Below are 18,358 nucleotides of genomic sequence, written 5' to 3'. Positions count from 1 at the left end.
ACATTTGGAAACTGCATTGGCATTGCTGCTTGACAGCTCTTTTTCAAATGAGCAATTGAGAGTTGGCTGGATTGTGTAAAATATTTTTAAATGAATGAACAAATTACAACAATGATGTGTTTTGAAATTGCTGTATCTAGTTCGGTCTGCCTATGTCTTTTCAGTCTGGAAAAAAATTTCCAGTAATGTTTTTGAAGCTGCTTAGAGAACATTTGATCAACTTTATGAATTTCCCCCTCAGCACCAGCTAACTAACACTGTTTAGGAATTTTCTTTTTCCTCATGTGATTTTCTGTGTTATGTTGCTATGTCTCCTGTTACATACATAGTAAATAAGCACCCTTATATTCTTTCGATTTCATTGAGATAGTACATCCCCACTCACACATACACACGAACACTAGACTGTTTGCTCTAATGATTTGCCTCTCTATTTTGAGAGCTATGCTTTTCTTTTTCAGTTATCTTGTTACTTAAGATTTGTAGGCATCAAAGAATTACCACGTTTGATTTGGAATAGGCCCATAATTCATTTACTTCCCTCACTTAGCCTGCCTAACCTTCTATTTCTTGTATCATTTCTTTTCTCCAGTGTTTCAGGGGCAGCTGCTTCCAAAGCTGGTTTAAAAATAAGTAACTTCCTTATGTTGTCCGTGATATTTGCACACATTTTTGACTGATATTTTAAAAGGAAGAGATTATCATAAAATATATTCTAAGAAATATGAAGAAGTGCCTCTTTAAAAATGGAATAAAGCAGTGATACTAGAATATGGATTCTATTTGTTCTCTCTTCCAAAAAGTAAATACATGCATCTATTATATTATGAGGGTGAAATATAGCTATAATTTGAAGAAGGATATTTGAGGTCTTGCTTTGAGTATTCTCGTATAGTATTGTCTTTATTGTGTAAGTTCAATACAGTAACTTCAACATGTTACTGACAAACATGGCACTATGCTAAAACAATATACAAATATTAAATTGAGTGTTGCAAGCAAGTTTTTAAAGTGCATGCATGATTACTTTTATTTCATTAATAGTTTGCGTAAGTGTAGGCAGAGACATTCCTTAAGTGTTTTCATATAAAATGCTTGTTTACTTTACAGTACTGAAAATTCATACATTCATAAGCAAGAAAGCCAAGCAGCTGGGTTCTCTTTAATATTAACTAGGTCACATTGTTAAATTAAACATTTGAAGTTTCCGTAATATTTCTGAGGGAACAGAGGTCCCTCTGATGCATCAAGATAATGCAGAATTGTTTTAAACATCAAGAAACATGTTTACTACTCTTCACAAAAGAAACTTTTAGAGCTATGGCAGTGTGTCTTCAGGAACAGACTTCCTTTTCATCTACAAATAACCCAAAAGCGTATGGACATGCTTATGGTCCTTTAAAGAAGTTATATCAAGAAAACCTGCTGAAAGGTTGTACAATCTTATGTTATTTTATCTAAGCGTCTGGCTGGTTTGGTTGGTTAATAATTTCTTTTGCTTCTTATTTGGTGTGTATTTATTAATGATTACTTGAAAAATTGCCGCCAGTTATGAGGACATTTCAGAATGACTTTCAGCACAAAATAAAAGGAGCAGAGCTCTGGCACGATGTGTGAACTTTCAGATATGGTATTTACATTTTTTGCATCAATCGGCTAATAGGCAAATGTTCCATTTTATATGTGTTATATAGCTATATAGCCTAAGAAATAGTGATACATTTTAAATTTATGACGTTGTTAGATCGTGTAAGAATCAGCAGATTATCTAAAGTATATTGGAACAAACGTGGAGGATTGGCTAAATATCCAGCGTGTGTGTAATTATCTTTAGGAGTGAAAAGGATTTTGTTTTGTTTTAGTTGAAAAAAATGTTTTCCAATATGCTCTTGGAACTAGTTAGCACTATTACTATTTGAAAGGGAGAAAATAATAAATACATAAGGAGGCTTGGCTTTGAAACATTATTATATCGCTTTAATGGCTTAAAGCATATCATTTTTTTCATGAATTGAAGTTTTTATTTAGTAAATATCCATAGATTAGCCCGGCACATGGCCATAATACTATGGAACCTATTCTGCGCTAAGCATGGGAATTTATTCCCCTATACTGTAGGAGAAAAACATGAAATAGCAATGCACTGGACCAAGACACTCAAGTTGTACTATTTTTTTAAAGGAGTGCAAATGATACTGTTGAAATAAAAAAAAATTAGAAAACAAATAAGCATGGGTCTTAAATACAATAAATGCACTTTTATAGTAAATAGTGGACATTGTTACAATTCAGAAGGTGTTTGGTCAGTCAGTATTTGACTTAGTTTCAAATTTCATGCAAATATTTTTTTCCTGAATGATATCAATGCATTTATTCTGTCAAAATTAGTTCTTGTGGTGAATGAGAGGGACCTAGATAAGAAGTGAACAAACCCTAAACCATATTAAAAAATTGCAATGCATTATAATTGGTTATATATAACAGAGGTTCAAAGCTCTGTCTTGTTCTTAATTCAGTTTTTCAGTTTTCATACTTGTGTAAAAGATAAATAAAACTCCCCAGACTAAGTAGTGTTTGTTTTCAAAACAGATTAAATAAGATGTCTAAGAGGTAATTATAAGAATACTGAGCACACTGTTTACTATTTGGCTCAACTACCTTTGACCTTTTGAGGGAATTATTTATTCCAATACAATATTACAAATGGTGTAATGTAATTTTGAATAAATATACATTTTTGCTTTAAAAAAGCCTTTATTTTGCATATAGTAGATGTTGAATTTTGTAGTATGGATCTCTGCATCTGTGAAATGGAGATTTCTAAAATGTCATCTAAAAATGGGCAACAGTAACTTTATTTTGAGAGAAATTGTAGTTAGCTATTTTGCTTAGGACACCTGAAATTTTCTGATACTTGTAGGTTTGGGGCTAAAGGGGAAAACACAATTCATTTCATTAAAATTACATTTTCAATAGTCTATAACTTCTAGACAAGACTTCAAAGGAGAGCTTGAATGAAGAAGTAAGTTAACTTTTAAGTTGCATGGAGCAATGGGAATGATCAATAAGTAAAATAACTAACATTTTCACATTTTCATGTATTTTATTGGATTAGACAAGGAACTAAATTCAGAAATTTGAATTATAAAAAACATTGATTTAAATTCTATAAAAATAATTAAGTAAAATTTAAAAAAAGTTCATTCTGACTTGAAAAAAATGCTTATTTAATAAATACACCTTTGTATCTTCTGCGAGTTTTCCTCGTTTATCTTACCTGTGGATGAAAAACCATCTATGGAGGGGCAAGAAACACCTAACTAGAATCCTCTATAATTGATTTCATGACTTTCTTTAGCTCAAACGCAGATGATTTTCCTGTGCACAGCTTTTGAGGTTATCAAGTCTCGTTATTGCCGCCTCTTTCTAAATCTCTGTTAGGAGGAGCCCAAGTTTCTAGCAGCTACTGCAGAAGCATCCTGAGTAGGAATAAAACAAGGGCAACCAGACAATACACAAAAAGCCAAAGATATGGTCTGCACTCCTTGTCACTTAAAAGTGCATTAAACTGTATTACTAATTCTAAATACAGAAAATGATTTCAAAATGTCAAGACTTTCTGATATCAAGTGTTAAACATTCTTAGCCCAAGAACAGAGGCCAATGGCGACATGATGGGCAGGGCTCTGGTGTGTAGTCTGTCTGCACACAGCAGCACCACCAAAACCCTTATCTCTAAGTATCACTTTTCTCTAAAAATAAAATATGCTCTTATTCCCTTTTTTCTAACTGGAAGCATAAAAGTATCAGTTGGAAACCGTAAATACTTAGTTGTCTTTTAAGAAAAAAATGCTACGTTATACCCATATAAACACAACTCACTCAGTTGCATGGGACTGAAATATTTGCATCCTGATTTATAAATCCTTCCTAAAAATTTAAAAACATATATAATAAGACTTTATTGCTAGAAAATTGTTAAATGTTCTTTGTACCTGGGATTCGTGGGGAAGACTGGTAATATCCTTTCTGTTGAATTCATATATCTAAACATTTTATTTGGATGTTTAATGGACATCTCACATTTAACATTTACAAAACCAAACTTCTCTATACTGAACCTGTTTCCTTTTTATAACCTTACCATCTCACTAAGAGTCAACCCTAACCTTCTAGTTTCTAGGGCTTAAAACTTTATAGTCATCCTATCCCTCCTCTCTTGATCTCAAAACCACATCCAATCTGCTAGCTCATACTTTTAGCTCCTTTTCAAAGTATAGTATCCACACTCTGACCACTTCTCTAACCTTCATCATCAGTGCCTTGCTCCAAGATTTCATTTTCCACCTGGAATAGTTTAATAATCTGAAAACTAGTGTCCTTGTTTCTGCCCTTGCCCCCTAGAATCAATTTATAACACAACATGTTAGTGAGCTCAGATGATTTCATTCTTCTCAAAACTCTCTGCAAGAGTAAAAACCACAGTCCTTATAACGATGTTTGAGGAGGATTGATATGAGATTTGTAAGCACCAGTATAGAAGAAGAGCATATTTTCTGATTGGGCTGGCATCTTTACCTGTACGATGCAAATGTAATTGTTAAGTAATTTCTTGCTTCTAAAGTTCTAGACACTATACCCTCTCACCCCTGACCTTGACTTTTCTTAGATCATCTCTTAAGTTTTCATCTACTCTTTAATTGTCTTGCTAAACGGTCATCCTTGCACTCCCAGGAAATTGCCAAGCATTCCTCCACCTCAGAACTTTTACTCTCTGTTCCTTCTACCTCTTTCCCCCAGATATCCCCGTAGCTTATTCCCTCATCTCCTTCAGATCTTTGCTTAAATGACACCTTCTTAGAGCTCTCTGGATTTCCCTATTTAAAATCACATGGCCCTGTGGTTCTTCACGTATTTTTTTCTGCTCTATTTCTTCTCCATAGCTTTTATCACCTTCTAACACAGCATAAAGCTTATTTATTTTGTTCACTTTGCATTTTCCCCTAATGGAATATGAACTCCACACAGGCAGATATTTGTGTCTGTCTTGTTTACTGTTGTATTACCAGTGCCTTGAATAGTGACTGGAATTTAGTAGCAAATCCAAAAAGACTGCATGAATATCTTAAGTTGTTTCAGTAAGTTATGTATTAGCCAGTAGTATACATTTAAGGAGAGTCCTTTTTTTCTTAATAAGAAATATTTTTTTAAAACATCATCAAAGTGGGAATTTATCATGAGCCGAGAATTCTCTTCCCTTTTCTCCCAAATCTGGTCTCGACTCCAGGGCCTAAATTTTACATAACTGTTTGAGCTTTATCTTTGGAAGTCACCCTAAGATCATTAGATGTGTCTATGTATTCATGGCTTATATTTATACCTAGAGAGACTACAAGATACCTCAGATGAAAAGCCATTTTGAGCTCAAAACCATAGTAAATTGTTCTTTGTTGATTATCCTAGTTAATTCCAATTTTTAAAAATTGCAGGAAGTTAAAAGACCATAGTTCTTCCACTATGGAAGACAGATCAAAAGAATATGCCTATATACTTACTTTTACTGGAAAGGAGAGGGAAAAGAGCAGGAAGAAGGAAAGAGATTATGATCACCCTTTCTCTGAAACAATTATAAATGACGAAGTTTTTTGGTGTCTCTAAGAGCTTCCCATGATCTAGGAATCTATATATTACAACTACTTAGTCCATGAGCCCTCTTAACAGACGTCTTATATCAAATGAGTTTTATATTTGATATCTTTACATATTTCTTATAGTCCTGACACCACATGACAGGAATTGATCAAACTCATATAGTCTAACTGGCTTTCCAACTCTCTCCCTTCTCTGTACTTTACTTGCAGGTATCATTTTCTGAACTTTACAATCACATTTTTTTTTGTCCTTAACTATCCCCATATTATTTTTTTTTACAATTTGGACACACCCATAATTTTAGTAACCGAATATCTTAGATATTGATTCTTGGTGTGACAAGTTTCTGATTTGTATCCTTTGCAGTTTATCCTTTTGTTCTTGCTAAACCTATGCTATTCCTTTTCCCCCACTACACTTTTGTGCCTTTCCTTACATTGTAATAATTCAATCCTCCAGTTTTATAATTTCCTACCAGGACTTCTATTAAGAACACACTGAAAATAAAGGATTGACAGGTGGTACTGAAGAAGGAACTATAACTTGAAAAATAAAGATAGATGTTTGAAAGTGTTTTCAGGAGACAACCAGTCTTTAGTGACTTTGTGATGTATAGTATGTACATTGGTACTCAGCAATGATCATGTTTCTTGTCAGTTACATAAATATATTGCAATCAGGGTTAATGGATAGTTTGGAAAACCTTCTTCTATAGAGAAGAGATTAAATGGCTCTTGCTCAGAAACAAGGCAGGATTTTCTTGTATTTCTATCCTTGACAGTCTGTACAGTAGAAGCCATTTGCCTCTGTGGCAACATTTTTTGCCAATCTTCAAGAATGTGTTTAGCATCACTTCAGAAATAAAGGATTCAAGCTCAAGTATGCACAGTACATGGAAGATACTGTAATTCATGTTATCTTTTACTGAATTTTTTTTCATGAATTATTTTTATGATTGAATCCTAACAATATGTTCTTTGATAAATTTATTCATTATATCCACTTTTTAATGGACTTAGAAATTTTACAAAATAGGTCACTTTATTATATTCTTAAACCCATAGTATTCATGTTTCATTTAATGTCTAGATTATTCAAGTCTGTTGATTTCTGAGGACAAATGGATTTCTGTTCAATAAAGTGTCGCTAAATGAAATTTCAGATTCTAAAATGTGGATGTGCGTATATGCCCTTTCAATCTTTTCGTCATAAGCTAAATTCCTGTAAATTTAGAAGACATCGTGTCAAATAGCTATGAGTAACTTTGTCATTAAAAATGGAGACATATAAAAATGGTGTTAGTATTTAGAAGTATAAAATATTTTTAAAGGGACTGTAAACATTTGTGGGCATATTGTAATGTTATTTTGAATTTATTGTTGACTTGATACAATATATTTGATGAGATTGTTATAAACAGCAAATCACTGGAAAGAACTTAGTGACTTCTGGAATGACAGAATGGTGATCCAAACCAGTGTCAGCTGTAAAGTTCTCCCCTTGAAGCAGTGGAATGGACTGGATGATGATTTCAGTTTATTTCATTTTTAACATTAACAGAAATTAATTGAGCACTTTATCTGTCCCAGGTACTGTTCTAAGCTCCAGAGGTACAGGAGTAAACAAAACCAAGCCTTTGTCTTTATGAAAGTCTTATTCTGGTGGAGAAGACATGCAAAAAGTAGATAAGAAAAATTATATACTGTCAGGTAGTAGTGTAAGTACAATGAAGACTTACTAGTTTAATTTGTGTGACCTCTGGCACTCTGTTTCCTCACCTGTGAAATGGGACAATACTTGTACCAAAAACATGAGCTAGATCTTGTTATAAATCCTCTTGTTAATCTGGCCCCTTACCTTTCATGGAAAAATACAATATAATCTATCATTCTCCTTGCTATTTTGGGGATGGCTATCAGGATTCTTCAGTTCCTTCATTTCTGCTCAGCACTGCCAGTGGTTGCCAGGGCTGCAGATGCTCACAGAAAATGAATCTTACAAGCTGCGTTTCAGGGTCATCCAGAGGTGCCAGCTCCTGCCCAGTTTTGTCCCTTTTAAGATAAATTCCATACTGCTTTAATTCACTATATGTGAAAAACATCAATTTTCATCAGAAAAGAAGACAAAGAACGAAAGATAAATGAGCCCTGATAGACTGCACAATTTAATCTTTCCATTTAATCTGTTATTTTCCCTCATCCACAGGGAGAACCACAAACCCATGGTTTTCCTGAAAAGGTTTGGGTGTATTCTATGTATCAGTATCACAGTTAAAGGGAGCTCCGACCATTGTAGATCCAGAGGTGTTAATTTAGGTAGAATTAAAAGGATTACTTCCTGCTGGTACGTGAAACTTAGAAGTTTTTCTTTTTATAAAGTAGTCATATTATAAAATACTCAGAGAAACTTGTGAGAAAGTTTGGACAAACTACAAGACACCATGAATATAGATTATAACTCATCTAGGAGGAGCCGTGAGCAAATAAAATTTTCACTTATGAAATAGAGAGAAAAACAGCAAATGACTTCCATCTTAGGGAAACATAGGGCTTCTCTATTTCTGTTCATACAGAAAAATCACTAAAAGAAAGTGTCTATATTAGAGCAGGCTAGATGCCATGTTAGTTAACTAATAGAAAAATTGAGTCTTCTTTCACATACTGACTTTCATAAAGGAATATTTCAGACCACCAACAATTGATTCATTAAATTTATGGGAAAAAAACCCAGATAATCTATTATGATCATAATAAAACATCCTGTTTTTGAGAGCAGGAAAGTATTACCTATTTTTGTGAGCTGATGTGTTTCTGAAGTCTTTATAAATTTATTTCCCTCATTGATTATATACTAAAGATTTTAGTCAGTCTCTAGAAAAAAATAGTGGGTTTTTTTTTTTTTTTTTTTTTTGCGGTATGCGGGCCTCTCACTGTTGTGGCCTCTCCCGTTGCAGAGCGCAGGCTCAGCGGCCATGGCTCACGGGCCCAGCCGCTCCGCGGCATGTGGGATCCTCCTGGATCGGGTCACGAGCCCGTGTCCCCTGCATCGGCAGGCAGACTGTTAACCACTGTGCCACCAGGGAAGCCCAAATAGTGTTTTTTATACAACTTACATACTAAAAGATATTTTTTTTTTTTTTGCGGTACGCGGGCCTCTCACTGTTGTGGCCTCTCCCGTTGCAGAGCACAGGCTCCGGAGGCGCAGGCTCAGCGGCCATGGCTCACGGGCCCAGCCGCTCTGCGGCATGTGGGATCTTCCCGGACCGGGGCACGAACCCGCGTCCCCTGCATCGGCAGGCGGACTCTCAACCACTGCGCCACCAGGGAAGCCCCTAAAACGTATTTGAAAGCAATTTTTCTAGCGCAAAGAATTTTTTTTTTTTTTTTTGCGGTACCTGGGCCTCTCACTGTTGTGGCCTCTCCCGTTGCGGAGCACAGGCTCTGGACGCACAGGCTCAGCGACCACGGCCCACGGGCCCAGCCGCTCCGCGGCACGTGGGATCCTCCCGGACCGGGGCACGAACCCGTGCCCCCTGCATCGGCAGGCGGACTCTCAACCGCTGCGCCACCAGGGAAGCCCTAGCGCAAAGAATTTTAAACCTTATTTTGCCACAGTTGCTCTTTTGTCATTTAATGGATATTATAAACATGTTTTAACAAACTTTTCTCAAAAATAGTAAAACAAATTATGGATATAATTCAAGACTTTAAAAAAATCTAAGAATCTGTAGCATACATATTTTTAACTTGGAATGATTATGAGGATATTTGGTAATTATTCAATATATTTGATTAATGAAGACTGCCAAAGAGACAGTTGTTAACACCTAAGGAAAAAAGCAAAAAAAAGCTTTCTTATTATCCCTCAGGAATGGCCTTCCTCACCACAATCAAAAACTACCTCTCTTTTTGTTTTCCTTGAGAATAATAGATGCTACTGCTAGAAGATCCTTCAGAGATTAAGTAATCCAAATTGCTCATTTTATTAGTATATAAATGGAAACCTATAAAGTCTGTCTTGCTAGAAGTCACACAATTAATTAAGGGAAATGCTGGTACTAGAATGAAGATTCAACCAATTTGGTAATACTTTTGTTGCTTTTAATAACTTCTTCCTTGCTCTCCTAACCCTTTTCTATTAAACTCTCTTCTCCTGCATATGTCCCCATTTCATTTTTTTCATTTTATTCCCCATACCATTTACTGTGCTTGGAATTCTCCTCCAGTATTATATTAGGTAAACATCTACTAACACTAAGAGCACAATATTCAGGGATATTAAAATTAGAAACAGACTGTACATATCCACTATGCCCAGCCTTTGAAAGGATCTTAACAATCAGTAGATGTGGCATAAGCCCAGTCCTGCAGGAAGATGAAACTTTATCAGGCCTATGACTAAGAAAACAATAGTCACCGAATGAAGCCAACTATCTTGTGTTTAGAAGCATGTGTTCCTTGATTTCAAGAAGAAAATGGGATGGGGAGAAGCTCAGCACAACTACTCAACTTAACTCTTGACTATCGTCTCTACATTTGTCAACGATTAAAGGCAAATCAAAGGCCAGGAGGTTGGTGACTTTTTCTATCATGATGGCTGCCAATCAACTATGTGTTCCGTGGGAGAGCTGTGGTACTGTTTGGGAGAGAGCTTCCCACAAGCATTTCCCCTACTGTGTTACCTTATTGTGAGCTTTTCTCATAGGATTTGCTATATATAGGAATTTTATGGGCTGATATCTTTCACAGATTGGATTTTCTGAAATCTTAAGAAAAAAATTGGAGAGAACTATAGATCTTAATAAATTGGTTAATCTAAGTGTACAGAAATATTTAATTCAGTTCACTAAAAAGGAGTAAAAAGGTTCTGTATCAGATTTTATCAGAGATTATCTCAGCATTGCTATTGTTGAGTTTGGAAAATGGTGGCTTTGTAGTTACTTGGCCATTATCATTTTATCTGACTTTTAAACTGCATTTTTATGTTTTTTTAAATAATGTGGGAAAATATGGTATTAGACCCATACTGAGAACATAATGTTACAGAGTCAACTATCTTAAAGTAATGCACTTAAAAAAACCCATAGTACTTATAATACTATTGTATTCTAAGTCGGGAGTAATCTAATTTAAATATATTTCTCTTTGGGAAACAGAATTATAATTAAAAACATCATAGCTTCATACTTCATACCATGTATTATGATAAATTTCAAATGCAAGCCCTTTAAAAGTCAAAAGACAAAGGACAAATTGGGAAAATTTTTCAACTCATATCACAGATATAGAGCTAAGTTCTCATGTATTAAAAGGTTTCTAGAAATTGATGAGAAAAAGAAAAACCCAATAGAAACATGGGCAGCTGATATAAACATATGGTTCACAGAAAAGAAACCATAGCATCTCTAAAAATATGAAAAGACGCTGTACCATGCTCAAAATGAGAGAAATAAAAATTCAGTGGAGCAGTTTCAGGGCACACTCTTTTTTGAGGAGGCTATGGGGAAATAAGTTCTTCCTCACATTGCTTTTATGATGGATGACAATTTGGCAATATCTATCAAAACTACAAAAAGAAGTGCACTTTGACTCAGCCATTCCACTTTTGGGAATTTATCCTTCAAATATACTTGCATACATGAGAAATATTTCATAGGATATATTCAAATGTATTTCCAAGGATATTCATAGGATAATTGTTTGCAAGAACAAAAAATTGGAAGAAAAAATGTTTAAAAATATATGCTATATCCATAGAAAGGATACTATACAGATCTGATATAATCTGCTTAAATAAACCAGAATACTATACAAACCTTAAAAAAATGAGGAAACACTTTATGTACTAAAATAGAAAGATCTCTAAGATACATTGTTCAGAAAAACAGCAAGGTACGGAATATTGTACAGAATATGTTATAGTTAATGTAAAAAAGTGGGGAAGGGAATAAAATAAATATACATATATGCTTGTATATTAAGGAAATGCAGAAAAATACAAAGGAATTAATAACATTTATTGTCTGTTAGGGGGAGTTGGAAATTGGGTAGATTGAGTAAGGGTGGGAAGGAAATTTGCACTTTTCACCTTTCCATGTTTTTTTAATTGAACTTTGTGCATGTATTATTTATTGAAAAATCAAATAAAAACTTAAGAAATTGTTATTGTCTTAAGCCATTCTGACATTGCTAAAGTTTGTAGTATATATACGGAATAACAGAAGGAGTACCCATATATCCATACCTTGGCTTAAGATATAGACCATTACCAATAGTTTTAAATCCTCCTTCACGTCTCTACATGATGCCATCTGATTCCACTTAAAGATAACTATCCCAAATTATGTTGATGATTAATTTTATTTTCTCTATAGTTTTCCCACTTATGAGTAGATCTCTGAAAAATATAACATTGCAAAGAGCAAGATTGGATTTTCTCTTCTCTGAATGGCAAGCTCAAAGTTATCTGGGTCTGGTATTTTCCTTATGTAAACATTTATACCCTTAATAGCACATCCTCAATGGTTTCAGGACTAATTCAATTTTCAGTTTCTCGTTGAGCTGGTTTAGGCTATTGTACAGGCATACCTCCTCTTATTGTGCTTTTCTTTATTATGCTTTGCAGATATTGGGTTTTCTTACAAATTGAAGGTTTGTGTCAGTTGTGCCTGGAGCAAGTCTATTGGCTGCATTTTTCCAACAACATTGTCTTACTTTGTATCTCTGTGTCACATTTTGGTAATTCTTGCAATATTTCAAACATATTATTATTATATGTGTTATAGTGATCTGTGATCAGTGATCTTTGATGTTACTACTGTGACCCACTGAAGGCTCAGATGATGGTTAGCATTTTTTAGCAATAAAATCTTTTTAATTAAGGTACATACATTGTTTTTTAGACATAATGCTATTGCATACTTCATAGACTATAGTATAGTGTGAACATAACTTTTATATGCACTGAGAAAGCAGAAAATTTGTATGACAGGCTGTATGGCAATATTCACTTTACCTCAGTGGTCTGGAACCCAACCCACAATATCTCCGAGGCATGCCTACCTGTATTTCTTTTTCTAGAAATTTGATCATTTTCAATAAACTTTTCAAATTTTTTTGCATAAATTTTATATTAATCTCTGTTATTTTAAGTACCTATGCTGTATTTGTATTCACCTCCCCTTCCTACTCCTCATATTATTAATATATGTCTTCTTTATTAGCATTGCCATAGGCCTTTGTATATCAATAGTTTAGTTGAAACTGTATTGTACTTTTGCTTCTTATTTCACTAACTCCACTGTATTATATTTTATTTGCCTTTTTCTTTGTGTTAAATTTTGTGAATCTTTTTTTAAAACATGAATTCTTAATTTGGGTTCTAAACTATTAAGTCTTTCTTATTTTCTAATATTAAAATTTTTGAAAGCTATGCATTTTTTTCTTTAAAAAATATATTTTTTCTCTTTTTTTCCAAAACATTTTGCATTTTTGCCTCTCACATTTAGTCCTTGACCTCTGTGGAACTGATATTTGTACACAGTGAATGATAGACATCAAATATTGCCCTGTCCCCATCAAGCATCTAACCTTAGTCTTAAGTAGCCCTGACTTCATTTACTGTTGTGTGTTTCAAATGTTCCAGCCCCGTACAGGGCCCCTGCTTTATCGTCTATACTTTCAGTAACTATTCAAGACAAAACTTCAGATGAAACGGGAATGGCAAAAGATCCCAAGTCAATGGCCGTCTTCAGTCTTTGAAATCCTTCCTCAGATTCTCACACCTGTCTTGTATTTATCATATGAGGATTTCCCTTATTTTCTTGTCAGTTTAGCATTATTTAAATAATTTTTTTAAATATAGCATTTCTTTTTATCTTACAAAGGGAGGAATTGTCACAGTACCTACATATCAATAGTAAAAGAAGTCTTTCAAATTGATTTCCATTTTAAGAACTTTTAACTCCAGCAGAATAAAAGCACTGGAATAATAAACCTAATTTAGTTTTTAAGAAATATATATTCTAGGAACTTTGCTACTCCCTTTGTGATGCGTTTTTTATCACCAATACTCTCAGCATGTGCCTCAATGCAATGTGTTTCAATATTGTACCTTAAAAGAAAGAAAAGAAAATATCAGTGTAAGAGGCTGAAAACTCACTGATTTAAGAATAAATGTCTAGACATTGTAGATGAACATTAAGTCAGGTATTCTATTTTGGTTGGAATTGACAACTTTCCTTGGAATTGTAACTTTCCTTGGAATCACAATTGCTTAGTCATTTATTCTTCTCTTGCATATAATTTATGTATTGGTCTAGGCAAAAATCTCTCAGACTTTACCTGCTGCCTAAGCACTTTTCCATAAGTTTAGACAGGATTTTCTGAGGTCATGTATATACAGAAAGTATTCAACAAGGAGTCTGTCATTTCCCATGGATTCCTTCTGTTTAAATAATCACCTAGCAAAGATGAAATCCTCTCTGGATTATAGGAGGCAATGTTATGGAAAGCAAAATACTCTAGTGGGATTCTTTTGCCTCTAATTTTTCTAGGGTTCAGAACCTCCAGGTTGTTTCTAAAATAGTTTCTTAGTAAAATCATTTTATACCTTTTAGAATGGGTGTTCCAGAGTCAGAGGTGATCTCTTATAAGATTTGTCATTTGTGGACCAACAAGAAATCCATCACAATTTACTCAGAACCTAAAGTAACTTTTAGATTATTAAATAGCTCTCTACAATTGCCTGGATAAAAAGGTTCAAAGTGGGTATTAATAACATAGATAGATTAAAACAACTCGTACATATTAAAAAATCAGGGACAAACAAAAATGACCATGTCTGCCATCATGCCCTAGAATGTTGGCACTGTAGCCCCTCAGGTCAGACACTGAGTTTAAGTCTTTAATGTAAGTTTTCTAGAACTGCCTTACCAAAATACCAGAGACTGGGTGGCTTAACCAGGAGAAATGTATTTCTCACCCTCACGGAGGCTACAAGTCCAAGATCAAGGTGTCTGCATGTTTGGTTTCTTCTGAAGCTTCTCTCCTTGACTTGGAGGTGGCTGCCTTCTCAGTGTGTCCTTACATGGTCTTTCCTCTATGCACCTGCACCCCTGGTGTTTCTCCATGTCCAAATTTCTTCTTCTTATCAGAGTACCAGTTAGAATGGATTCAAACCTACCCTAACAGCCTCACTTTAATTTAATTACTTCTTTATTAAAGGCCCTATCTCCAAATGCAATCACGTTCTCAGGTACTGGGGTTTAGGGCTTCAGTATATGAATTTGGCAGGGTGGAGAGCAGGGGGGGATACAATTCAGACCACAATACCCTTGTTTGTCGTTCACCAGCTGTGAGACATCAGGCCAGTTTTTTTTTTTTACATCTTCTTTGTACCATTAGGATTGTTGTGATTATTAAAGAGTAAGAAACCTGCAAAACACTTAGGATAATGCCTGGTAAATAGCAAATGTTAACTATTAGTGTTAATTGTTACAGAATGGAAACTATAACTTTTACATTTAGGTAAAAAATTATGAAATACAAACTGCTCTGAAGATATCAAGTACGTCTAGTGGGTTTACAGTGTACATGTATTCTATTTCCTTGTTGATCTTCTGTCTAGTCATTCTATCCATTATTGAAAATGGAATTTTGAAAACACCAACTACTACTGTTGAATTGTCTATTTCTTCCTTCAATTCTGTCAGTTTTTCTTTCATGTATTTTGGGCCTCTACTATTACGTACCCGAAGGTTTATAACTGGTATGTTGTCAATGGGTTGACCCTTTTATCATTATAAACTGATCTTAGTGTTAAGGAAAACATCTATAACTGAAAGTCAAACATTATTTGCCTCTTTTGCTCCAGATTTCTTCATCTTTTATATTTATATGTGTAGTAGCCTTTTCCTGAACTTGGAGCCCCATTTGAAGAGAGAGAAAACTACTATGGTGCTTTGACCAATGTCTCCTGCTACATCCATCCTTATGTGCTCTTGCCATTAATAACTCATGCCCATCAATTGAGGATGCAGCTTACCAAGGCAAATGAGGAATTGGAAAATAGCAAGTATCATGAAACTGAACTAGAAGCCAAAGGAGACCAAGGCTTCTCAGTGTGCGTTGATTGTTATTAAGCAAAACTGAAAATTATGACAAAGAAGAGTCTCAAAATATTGATGAATATTGAAATAATATTGGTCATTATGTTTGCTGTCAATGTTGTCAGTAGTACAGACAGTAAAATGATTATTGATTGATTGCTAAAATTACTAAAGACACTGAATTATATTACTTTACCTTATTTATTACTTAATACATAGCTTATTCTACTTTTTAAATGTTCTTAATAAACATGGAAGAAGAGAGAACATATTATGTACCAAGTACTTTTTTAATGTAAAGAAGCTATTTTAACTCATACTTCAGTTTGATGAAAGTAAGGACATTGTGAAGATGAGTTCAGAGTAATAAATGGAAGAAGCAGGATTTTAAAACTTGGGTATCTAATGCTCAGGTTATTTCTACTACAACTGCCTGCTACTTAAAAATATCTTGACATTACCCCAAATTAATTTTATCAGGATATTCTGCTTTTTAGAGTCCTCATTAATAAAAATGTTGTAACTTAACATATGTTATAAAGTGAAGCATATCAGTCATGTCATATATAACATGTATTGTGTAATCCAAACAGATTGTTTAAGTGCTATTGAAATAGATTTTGTCATTTATAGTAATAAAAAAAACCCTCTCTATTATGTTTATTTAGTGCAATGTGGTCTTCAGCATTGACACATTTGCAAAATGTGTCAGTAAAAGGAAGATAGAAGACACAGAAGATCTCATAAAACAGAACTATCTGCAAAGTTGACATACTCTTAGTTCAAGGTAGTGACTAATGGTGTGAAAGTTCTGGTGGACGTATGTCACTATTTCTATGTCAAAGGCAAAGCTAAGTGAAAAATAGGAGTGGACATTCTCATAAAGGAGATTCATGTATATTACCTCAACATGTATGCATATTATCTCAAGCTACTTGGAAATGATAATCAGGAAATGACTTCCAATGTTCCTGATAACTGAGAAGAAATGTGGCATGTGTTAGATGTGTTAGAGCTTTTTGAAGATTGGGTTTTAAGAAAAAGTATTTTATAAAAGAAGAAAAATGTGAGAAACCTATGCTCTGATGACTCACTATTCATGAATGTGTGAGTTTACTTAAGATACATATGATCTCCATAGAGCAGAGAATGGGGACACTGGAAGGGTCTCCGGCTGTCTTCTTTCACATGACAGGTTTGTTGAATGAAAAGAAAGTCATAATCAAGTGCTTACTCTTATCCTTATCTCTTTTATTTTATTTTACTTTATATTTATTTATTCTTTGACCTCACCATGCAGCGTCCAGGACCTTCATTCCCCGACCAAGGATCAAACCCACATCCCCTGCAGTGGAAACACAGAGTCTTAACCACTGGACCGCCAGGGAAGTCCTCTTCTAATTTTAGAAAATCCCTTACACTGATTCCATTTATCTAATCCTGTTATGTTGCTTTTTCCTTGAGATGACATAGTAAAAAAAAAAAAAAAAAAGATGTTTAACAGATTTCTGGGAACACAAACAATTGAAACAAACCTTTACTTGGTTGATTATATTAACCATATGGCATCTACCAGTTTCCCAAGAGCAAATGAGAACAGAGATTTTGAAAAGAAAAAGAAATGAAAGTAGAGACATGAGATATATAAAAAACATTTTGGTTGATTTTTAAAAATTTTTCCTGGATGGTCTCTCTGGAATAAGAAGTGAGAAATTACATAGACTGAATCATTTGATTCTGTCTGTAGCTAGATAAGTGATATTAGGAGTAGATCAGCTGGGAAACTGCCTAGAAAGATGTTCCATATGGGACACAAAAATATTATTGACATAAAATGGAAAAATTTAAATTGTTCCTGTTCTCACTCCCAAGTGGTAAAGATGTGGAACATTTCTTTGTAGCACAATATCTCAGTTGGGTAATTGTTGGGTTTTTTGTTTGTTTGTTTGTTTTAATTTACATGACAGCAGAAATTTGGCAGCCTGCCACAGTAAGTTGAAATTCTGAAAATAGATAATTCATGATGCAGTGTTGTTTATGGGAAATTAATCTGAATTTTAAAGACTTTGCTATACCTCTCAAGTGATTTCTGAATAAAAAATAAATGCATAATAATGCTGAAAAGAAAATAGAAACTATGAAACAGAGTTATTTATTAATTTTTTAGACTGTAAATCTTGCTTTATCCAATTAAAGTGAATCAGTAAGTGAATCAATTTGATATACAATACTTAGAAAAGCAGGTCATTCATTTATAGCAATATTTATAAGCAACAAAATAACTAGAATGATCACAATATTTTTTAATCCTTTTAAGTACATAGCTGGGCAAGCAAGGAAATAAGGGAAATACTCGAGATAAGAAAGTAAAAGTATTGAAATACTTGAATTATACTGGGTGGTGGGTTTGTGGAATGGAGGTGTGGGAAGAATGTGGAGAAGGCTACTATTCTACTTTTCTTGGGGTTGTAAAATTTTAATGAAGATTTGGGTCCAGGGAAAGGGCGGTGAATCGGAAATAAGATCCTGCACTAAGCTAACCCCCTCCCAAAGCGCTATATTCTCATTAAAATAGAAGGAATAACTACTCCATCAGGA

This window comes from Phocoena phocoena, chromosome 12 (assembly GCF_963924675.1).
Source record: "Phocoena phocoena chromosome 12, mPhoPho1.1, whole genome shotgun sequence".
NCBI lineage: Eukaryota > Metazoa > Chordata > Mammalia > Artiodactyla > Phocoenidae > Phocoena > Phocoena phocoena.
Note: the sequence above shows the minus strand (reverse complement) of the source record.